The sequence below is a fragment of the Melanerpes formicivorus genome, unplaced genomic scaffold (genome assembly GCF_026170545.1).
Source record: "Melanerpes formicivorus ecotype bairdi unplaced genomic scaffold, bMelFor1.0.p_v2 SCAF_412, whole genome shotgun sequence".
NCBI classification, from domain to species: domain Eukaryota; kingdom Metazoa; phylum Chordata; class Aves; order Piciformes; family Picidae; genus Melanerpes; species Melanerpes formicivorus.
In genome coordinates, this window is record NW_027142764.1 from 137,501 (window position 1) to 147,500 (window position 10,000).

The following is a 10,000-nucleotide window of genomic DNA, read 5'->3' on the forward strand; positions in this document are numbered from 1 at the left end:
CCCGCTGCCGGTTTGCGCGGAGCCCCCCCTCCCGACGTTGCCTCTTGCCGCTACCCCCCGCCCCCGCCCCGCTGCCGGTTTGCGCGGAGCCCCCCCTTCCCGCCGTTGCCTCTTGCCGCTACCCCCGCCCCCCCCCCCCCGTTACCGGTTTGCGCGGAGCCCCCCCTCCCGACGTTGCCTCTTGCCGCTGCTGCCACCCCCAGCTCCCCACACCCCCCGGCTCGCCGTTAGCGGTTTGCGCGGAGCCCCCCCTTCCCCCCCTTCGCGGGCTGCCGCTTCCCTCCCGGGCTGCCCGGCTGCTCTCTAACCCCTGCGACCGAGGCGGCGCTGTTAGGGCGGCCGTGCCGGTGCCCCTTGCCGCAGCTAGCCTCTCGCCGCTGCCCCTCCCGTCCGTCGTCCCCCGTCCCCAAAAACTTGCTGCTCTCCACGCTGGAGCCTGCACGGGGGAGGTTGCGCTCCGCTCCTCCGGCCCTAAAGCCGCCCTCGCCCGCCCCCCGGCTTGCCGCTTGGCTCGGCTGCCCGCCCCCCCCGCTAATCCCCCCAACGCCCCCTCCCCAAAAACACCCCAGCCCTACCGCATGCCGCTCCCCCTCTCCCCGCTCTCGCTGACCGCTGCCACCCCCCCCCCACCCCTCCCCCCCGAAACAAACCCCCCCAGCCCTACCGCATGCCGCTCCCCCTCTCTCCCTAGCCTGCCCCCCCCGCCGTCGCTTGCTGCCGCCGCCGCCGCCGCCGCCGCCGCCGCCGCCGCCGGGACCCGCCTCGGCCTGGTGGCGCGCGCTCGGAGATCCCCGGCTACCCGTCCGTCCGTCCCTCCCTCCCGCCCCGCCCCGGGGGAGGGCCCGGGGCAGCGCGGGCAGGCGGGGAGCAAAAAAAGGCGCGGGCGCCAAAAAACGTCGGGGTCCCGGGGTGGCGGAGGGGGGCGGCGGCGGGGGGCGGCGGCGGGTACACGGCGCCGGGTCCAGGGCGCCGGGTCCAGCCCGTCCCGGGGCGGGGACAGGTGGTGTCGTCCGTCCCCGCCCCCGTAACCTGCTCTGAAGCATCCGCTTCCCGCCGCGGTTCGCCCTCCACCCCCCCCGCCGCACACGCAGCTGCCGCTTCCCGCCGCCTCTGCCCCCCGCCCCGGGATCAACCACCCGCCGGGTCCAGCCGGTCCCGGTCCCGGGAACCTGCTCCCGGGGCCAGCCGGAGCCACGCCCCCTCCTCTGACGCTTCCAGCTGCCGCCTCCCCTCCCACCCCCCAAACTCACACTGGCCCTCGCCGGCCCGCCCACCCGCCTACCTGCTTGCCCGCCGCCGCTGGGTGGCGTGCCGGACACTCTCGCACACAGGTACACAGACAGGGACACAGGGACACAGGCACTCAGGCACACAGGGACACAGGGACACAGGGACACAAGGACACAGGGACACAGGCACTCAGGCACTCAGGCACTCAGGGACACAGGGACACAGGGACACAGGCACTCAGGCACTCAGGGACACAGGGACACAGGGACACAAGGACACAGGGACACAGGCACTCAGGCACTCAGGCACTCAGGGACACAGGGACACAGGGACACAGGGACACAGGGACACAGGGACACAGGCACTCAGGCACACAGGGACACAGGTGGCGGGCCGGAGGCCTCTCCCCACTGTGTGGCAGGGGTCCAAGAGCCACCCCAGCCCAACCCAGAGGGTCTTTTGCACCTCTCTAGAGGCCACCCAGAGACCCCAGGCCGCAGCAGAAGCCTCCCCCGCATGCTCTGCAGGCTTCCGACCCACCCCAGGCCGCACCAGAAGCCTCCCCCGCACGCTCTGCAGGCTTCCGACCCACCCCAGGCCACAGCAGAAGCCTCTCCCGCACGCTCTGCAGGCTTCTCAGCCACCCCAGGCCGCAGCAGAAGCCTCTCCCGCACGCTCTGCAGGCTTCTCAGCCACCCCAGGCCGCACCAGAAGCCTCTCCCGCACGCTCTGCAGGCTTCTCAGCCACCCCAGGCCGCAGCAGAAGCCTCTCCCGCACGCTCTGCAGGCTTCTCAGCCACCCCAGGCCGCAGCAGAAGCCTCTCCCGCACGCTCTGCAGGCTTCTCAGCCACCCCAGGCCGCAGCAGAAGCCTCTCCCGCACGCTCTGCAGGCTTCTCAGCCACCCCAGGCCGCACCAGAAGCCTCTCCCGCACGCTCTGCAGGCTTCTCAGCCACCCCAGGCCGCAGCAGAAGCCTCTCCCGCACGCTCTGCAGGCTTCCGACCCACCCCAGGCCGCAGCAGAAGCCTCTCCCGCACGCTCTGCAGGCTTCCGACCCACCCCAGGCCGCAACAGAAGCCTCTCCCGCACGCTCTGCAGGCTTCCGACCCACCCCAGGCCGCAGCAGAAGCCTCTCCCGCACGCTCTGCAGGCTTCCGTCCCACCCCAGGCCGCACCAGAAGCCTCCCCCGCACGCTCTGCAGGCTTCCGTCCCACCCCAGGCCGCAGCAGAAGCCTCTCCCGCACGCTCTGCAGGCTTCCGACCCACCCCAGGCCCCAACAGAAGCCTCTCCCGCACGCTCTGCAGGCTTCTCAGCCACCCCAGGCCGCAGCAGAAGCCTCTCCCGCACGCTCTGCAGGCTTCTCAGCCACCCCAGGCCGCAGCAGAAGCCTCCCCCGCATGCTCTGCAGGCTTCCGACCCACCCCAGGCCGCAACAGAAGCCTCCCCCGCACGCTCTGTAGGCTTCTGACCCACCCCAGGCCCCAACAGAAGCCTCCCCCGCACGCTCTGCAGGCTTCTCAGCCACCCCAGGCCGCAGCAGAAGCCTCTCCCGCACGCTCTGCAGGCTTCTCAGCCACCCCAGGCCGCACCAGAAGCCTCTCCCGCACGCTCTGCAGGCTTCTCAGCCACCCCAGGCCGCACCAGAAGCCTCCCCCGCACGCTCTGCAGGCTTCCGACCCACCCCAGGCCGCACCAGAAGCCTCCCCCGCACGCTCTGCAGGCTTCCGACCCACCCCAGGCCGCACCAGAAGCCTCTCCCGCACGCTCTGCAGGCTTCCGACCCACCCCAGGCCGCACCAGAAGCCTCCCCCGCACGCTCTGCAGGCTTCTCCGCCACCACAGGCCGCACCAGAGGATCTTTTGCACCTCTCTGGACGCCACCCAGAGACTCCAGGCCGCACCAGAGGCCCCCCCCCCCCAACCATTTACAGGCTGCAGTGCCAGCCTAGGCCCCGCTGGCAGCCTCCCTTGTCTGCTTTGGAAGGCCTCCCATCCACTCCAGACCTGCCTGGAGGCCTCCCTCGACTGCTCCCGGGGCCCTCGAAGCCACCCTAGGCCTTTCTGGAGGACCTGCTCGACCGCTCGGGCGGCTTCTGACGCACCCTCGGCCATCCGGCGCCCAGCAGCTCCCAGGGCCAGGCACCGGCCTCCCCCTCCGGCCGCCCCTGGGGCCGGGGGTGGCTCGGACTCGGCGCCCCCAACGTGTCGTCCCGTCCCCCCCCCGCCCCGCACCGCCGAACATTCGCTGCAGCCGAGGGCTTGCCGCTCGACGCCTACCCCACCCGCCCAGCCCCCCGCTGCGGCCCGGCGCTGCCCCGGCCGCTGCGCCCCGCCTCTCATCGCTCCCCCCACCCGGCAACCGGCCGCCGGGCACGGCAAGTCCCAGGGCAGGGAACAGGTGCTGCCGGGACCCCGTGCTGGCTGCCGGCTTCCCGGGGCTGCCCCGGGCACGGACAGGTCGCCCCCCCGCCCCGGCGAATGTTCACCGAACCGGCTGCCGGCTGCCTTCGAGCACCCCCCGCCCCCCGCCACTATCGTCCCCCCCGCCCCCCCTCCGCCTCCGCTGCCGCTTCTCCCCGCACCGCCTCCACTGCCTCCCCCCGCCGCCGGCGAACGAGTCGCCGGATCCGTAGGGTGCCGGGAGCCCGAACGGCGAGCGGCTCCGGCTGCTGCCGGGGCCGCGGGGCTTCGAGCCGCTCCGGCCGCGGCCGGGACCCCGTGCCGGAAGCCGGCATCCCGGGACGGCCCCGGGACGGCCCCGGTCGCCGGCCGGGTGACGTTCAGCGAAGCGGCTGCCGCCAGTCTTTGGGCCTCCCCCGTGCCGGGGCCGCGGGGCTTCGAGCCGGTCCGGCCGCGGCCGGGATCCCGGGCCGGACGATGGCTTCCCGGGCCGGTCCCGGTCGCCTCCCGGGTGACGTTCACCGAAGCGGCTGCCAGCTGTCTTCGAGCCCCCCCCCCCCCTCCGCCTCCGCTGCCGCTTCTCCCCGCACCCCCTCCACTGCCTCCCCCCGCCGCCGGCGAACGAGTCGCCGGATCTGTAGGGTGCCGGGAGCCCGAACGGCGAGCGGCTCCGGCTGCTGCCGGGGCCGCGGGGATTCGAGCCGCTCCGGCCGCGGCCGGGACCCCGTGCCGGAAGCCGGCATCCCCGGACAGCCCCGGGACGGCCCCGGTCGCCGGCCGGGTGACGTTCACCGAAGCGGCTGCCGGCTGTCTTCGAGCCCCCCCCCCCCTCCGCCTCCGCTGCCGCTTCTGCCCGCACCCCCTCCACTGCCTCCCCCCGCCGCCGGCGAACGAGTCGGCGGATCCGTAGGGTGCCGGGAGCCCGAACGGCGAGCGGCTCCGGCTGCTGCCGGGACCGCGGGGATTCGAGCCGCTCCGGCCGCGGCCGGGACCCCGTGCCGGAAGCCGGCATCCCGGGACGGCCCCGGGACGGCCCCGGTCGCCGGCCGGGTGACGTTCAGCGAAGCGGCTGCCGCCAGTCTTTGGGCCTCCCCCGTGCCGGGGCCGCGGGGCTTCGAGCCGGTCCGGCCGCGGCCGGGATCCCGGGCCGGACGATGGCTTCCCGGGCCGGTCCCGGTCGCCTCCCGGGTGACGTTCACCGAAGCGGCTGCCGGCTGTCTTCGAGCCCCCCCCCCCCCTCCGCCTCCGCTGCCGCTTCTGCCCGCACCCCCTCCACTGCCTCCCCCCGCCGCCGGCGAACGAGTCGCCGGATCTGTAGGGTGCCGGGAGCCCGAACGGCGAGCGGCTCCGGCTGCTGCCGGGACCGCGGGGATTCGAGCCGCTCCGGCCGCGGCCGGGACCCCGTGCCGGAAGCCGGCATCCCCGGACAGCCCCGGGACGGCCCCGGTCGCCGGCCGGGTGACGTTCACCGAAGCGGCTGCCGGCTGTCTTCGAGCCCCCCCCCCCCTCCGCCTCCGCTGCCGCTTCTGCCCGCACCCCCTCCACTGCCTCCCCCCGCCGCCGGCGAACGAGTCGGCGGATCCGTAGGGTGCCGGGAGCCCGAACGGCGAGCGGCTCCGGCTGCTGCCGGGACCGCGGGGATTCGAGCCGCTCCGGCCGCGGCCGGGACCCCGTGCCGGAAGCCGGCATCCCGGGACGGCCCCGGGACGGCCCCGGTCGCCGGCCGGGTGACGTTCAGCGAAGCGGCTGCCGCCAGTCTTTGGGCCTCCCCCGTGCCGGGGCCGCGGGGCTTCGAGCCGGTCCGGCCGCGGCCGGGATCCCGGGCCGGACGATGGCTTCCCGGGCCGGTCCCGGTCGCCTCCCGGGTGACGTTCACCGAAGCGGCTGCCGGCTGTCTTCGAGCCCCCCCCCCCCCTCCGCCTCCGCTGCCGCTTCTGCCCGCACCCCCTCCACTGCCTCCCCCCGCCGCCGGCGAACGAGTCGCCGGATCTGTAGGGTGCCGGGAGCCCGAACGGCGAGCGGCTCCGGCTGCTGCCGGGGCCGCGGGGATTCGAGCCGCTCCGGCCGCGGCCGGGACCCCGTGCCGGAAGCCGGCATCCCCGGACAGCCCCGGGACGGCCCCGGTCGCCGGCCGGGTGACGTTCACCGAAGCGGCTGCCGGCTGTCTTCGAGCCCCCCCCCCCCTCCGCCTCCGCTGCCGCTTCTGCCCGCACCCCCTCCACTGCCTCCCCCCGCCGCCGGCGAACGAGTCGGCGGATCCGTAGGGTGCCGGGAGCCCGAACGGCGAGCGGCTCCGGCTGCTGCCGGGACCGCGGGGCTTCGAGCCGCTCCGGCCGCGGCCGGGACCCCGTGCCGGAAGCCGGCATCCCGGGACGGCCCCGGGACGGCCCCGGTCGCCGGCCGGGTGACGTTCAGCGAAGCGGCTGCCGCCAGTCTTTGGGCCTCCCCCGTGCCGGGGCCGCGGGGCTTCGAGCCGGTCCGGCCGCGGCCGGGATCCGGGGCCGGACGATGGCTTCCCGGGCCGGTCCCGGTCGCCTCCCGGGTGACGTTCACCGAAGCGGCTGACGGCTGTCTCCGAGCCCCCCCCCCCCCCCTCCGCCTCCGCTGCCGCTTCTGCCCGCACCCCCTCCACTGCCTCCCCCCGCCGCCCGCGAACGAGTCGCCGGATCTGTAGGGTGCCGGGAGCCCGAACGGCGAGCGGCTCCGGCTGCTGCCGGGACCGCGGGGATTCGAGCCGCTCCGGCCGCGGCCGGGACCCCGTGCCGGAAGCCGGCATCCCCGGACAGCCCCGGGACGGCCCCGGTCGCCGGCCGGGTGACGTTCACCGAAGCGGCTGCCGGCTGTCTTCGAGCCCCCCCCCCCTCCGCCTCCGCTGCCGCTTCTGCCCGCACCCCCTCCACTGCCTCCCCCCGCCGCCGGCGAACGAGTCGCCGGATCCGTAGGGTGCCGGGAGCCCGAACGGCGAGCGGCTCCGGCTGCTGCCGGGACCGCGGGGATTCGAGCCGCTCCGGCCGCGGCCGGGACCCCGTGGCGGAAGCCAGCATCCCGGGACGGCCCCGGGACGGCCCCGATCGCCTCCTGGGTGACGTTCACCGAAGCGGCTGCCGGCTGTCTTCGAGCCCCCCCCCCCCTCCGCCTCCGCTGCCGCTTCTCCCCGCACCCCCTCCACTGCCTCCCCCCGCCGCCGGCGAACGAGTCGGCGGATCCATACCGTCCCGAGAGCCCGAGGCGGCGGCACCCAGTGCGGGTCCGGCCGAGGCCGGGACCCCGTGCCTGTCGCAGGCTTCCCGGGACGGCCCCGGAACGGCCGCGGTCGCCGGCCGGGTGACGTTCTCCGAAGCGGCTGCCGGCTGTCTTCGAGCCCCCCCCCCCCTCCGCCTCCGCTGCCGCTTCTGCCCGCACCTCCTTCACTGCCTCCCCCCGCCGCCCGCGAACGAGTCGGCGGATCCGTAGGGTGCCGGGAGCCCGAACGGCGAGCGGCTCCGGCTGCTGCCGGGACCGCGGGGATTCGAGCCGCTCCGGCCGCGGCCGGGACCCCGTGCCGGAAGCCGGCATCCCGGGACAGCCCCGGGACGGCCCCGGTCGCCGGCCGGGTGACGTTCAGCGAAGCGGCTGCCGCCAGTCTTTGGGCCTCCCCCGTGCCGGGGCCGCGGGGCTTCGAGTCGGTCCGGCCGCGGCTGGGACCCCGTGCCTGTCGCAGGCTTCCCGGGACGGCCCCGGAACGGCCGCGGTCGCCGGCCGGGTGACGTTCACCGAGGCGACTGCCGGCTGTCTTCGAGCCCCCACCCCTGCCGTGGCCGCGGGGATTCGCCCCGGTCCGGCAGCTGACGGTTCCCTGTGTCGGACGCCGGCTTCCCGGGACTGCCCCGGGACAGCCCCGGTCGCCTCCCGGGTGACGTTCACCGAAGCTGCTGCCGCCTGTCTTTGTCCCCCCCCCCCCGTGCTCTCCCTCAGGCGGGAGGTAGACGTGCTCTCCCTGGGCGAGTAGACGTGCTCTCCCTGGGCGAGTAGACGTGCTCTCCCTCGGCGAGTAGACGTGCTCTCCCTCGGCGAGTAGACGTGCTCTCCCTCGGCGAGTAGACGTGCTCTCCCTCGGCGAGTAGACGTGCTCTCCCTGGGCGAGTAGACGTGCTCTCCCTCGGCGAGTAGACGTGCTCTCCCTCGGCGAGTAGACGTGCTCTCCCTGGGCGAGTAGACGTGCTCTCCCTGGGCGAGTAGACGTGCTCTCCCTGGGCGAGTAGACGTGCTCTCCCTGGGCGAGTAGACGTGCTCTCCCTGGGCGAGTAGACGTGCTCTCCCTGGGCGAGTAGACGTGCTCTCCCTGGGCGAGTAGACGTGCTCTCCCTCGGCGAGTAGACGTGCTCTCCCTCGGCGAGTAGACGTGCTCTCCCTCGGCGAGTAGACGTGCTCTCCCTGGGCGAGTAGACGTGCTCTCCCTGGGCGAGTAGACGTGCTCTCCCTCGGCGAGTAGACGTGCTCTCCGCGGAGATCGCGCTTGTCGCCAAGGGGTCGCTGTTGCGCTCTGCCTCCGCCTACGTCATCGTACAAGCCGGCGTGATTTCTGCGACCTGCCGCTGGGCGGAGGTCGGCTGGTTGTGCGCTCGCGGAGCTGACGGCCCTCCAGTTCCGTATATGAGGGAACAAGCGACGCCGAGCACTCCCAGGGCAGCGCTGCCGAGCGGCTGCTCCAAGCCACCCGCCAGGCGGCTGGGCAGGGGTCCGTCTGGCTTCTCGGTGGCTTTCGCCCGGGTCAGAGAGGGGACCCGCGGGGCCGAACAAAGGCGCGGCGGTTTGGAGCGGCCGCTGGCGCACCCTCAGCGGTGTTGGATGGGTTTCGCTCGTCCGTGAGCCGGAGCCCAGCCCGGGCTCGGCAACGAAAGCGGGGAAAAGAAAAAAAGTTGACGAGTGGCTGGCGCCGGCCACTGCCGAAGTGTGGAACCCCCGAAGTGACGTTTGCCCGGTGGGGCACGGGGGCAGAGAAAGCCGGGGAGACGTGGTGCCGGCGTCGGTCCCACCAAGAATGGAAAGCAAGCCCGTCCAGGCACGGCGAGAGAGAGCCCGGTAAGGGGCAGAGAGAGTTCCCAGCACTGGACCCTCTTCACGGGGGTTCCCCCCCATGACCAAAGCCGCAGCCCGCGGGGGCACGGCATCGAAGGGAAAAGCCAGCGGCGGTGACTGGCCACTCGTATGCTATGGAGCCCGGCATGGGGGGAGGAGGGCAAGCCGGTGCCCCAGCACGGCTTCCTCCTGGCTCCAGAGGGGCGCCCCGTGATGGAGATGTAACTCGGTGCAGCTTGAGGGAAAATGCAAGCCCACATTTCGGGGAGGCAGAGGTGCCCTGTGAGCCGGTGCGGCCCGGTGCAGCTTGCCCCCCCCCCCATCTCTGGAGGGCGCCCCGTTTGCTCCTCCGGCGTGTTGCCCGCACGCCGAGCCCCGTGCCTGCTGGCTGCTCCCGAGGGCGGTGGCGGGTGCGCGTGGCTGTGTCTGTCCCAGAAGAGCGAGGCCGTGGGGCCTCCGCTGGCTTCCTTTCCTTCTGTCCTTGTTGATCGATGAGGCCTTTCGGGTCGCGTCGGAAAGGGCCCCCGGCCGGCAGGGCAAGGGCGGTCTTCCTTTCCACTTCGCTTCCCGTCGCGTGTGAGGTGTCGTCCTTGTTCCCCCAGCCCCGAGCGGCTCGAGCGGGGGGGAGCCGTGGCGTTAGCGGCCCGGCGCGTGCCTTGCCGCATCCTCCCCTTTCCACCTCCCCCCCGGCGCTGGGGCAGGGTTCGGGGACCGGTCTACCGCAACCGGCTTTGTGACTGCTGCGTGGCCCCGTGAGTTTTCAGGTGTCCTAAAACGCGTGAGGCGCCGGTGTCGTCCTCGGTTCCGGGTACCCGCGGGTGCCGGCCGCGAGCAGCTGCGTGTGGCGGGGGTTGGCCGAGCCGAGAGCGAGGCGGCGGCGTCGCGAAAGTTAAAAGGGGCTAAAAGCGGCGCCGCGCGTGAGGCCTCACCTGCCCGGGTGGGGTCCCCGAGGGTTCCTCCCTAAATGAAACCTCTAGCCTGAGAGGGGCGGCTTTGTGGCCCGTACCCCCGCCCGCTGCCGAGCGAGCCGCCCCGGCTCTAAGGTCCTGGCGTGCCGGGGGCGCGCCCCGCTTCCGCGGGTCGCTGTCTCCTCTAGCACGTCCCGGTGCTCCCGTGGCAAGGCGGGGAGAGAGACGAGGGCCTTCTCCCCGCCGGGCGTGTCGGTATCGCTCGCTTCCGCTGCTGCTGCCTGAATCGTGCCCGGGATCTGGCAGCCAGGGGCCGGCCTCGGGGGCGGGGGAGCCCCAGCCGGCCTCTGTGGCCGCGTGGAGTCGGGAAGCGTGTGCTTGCGTGCGCACGCGAGGGAACT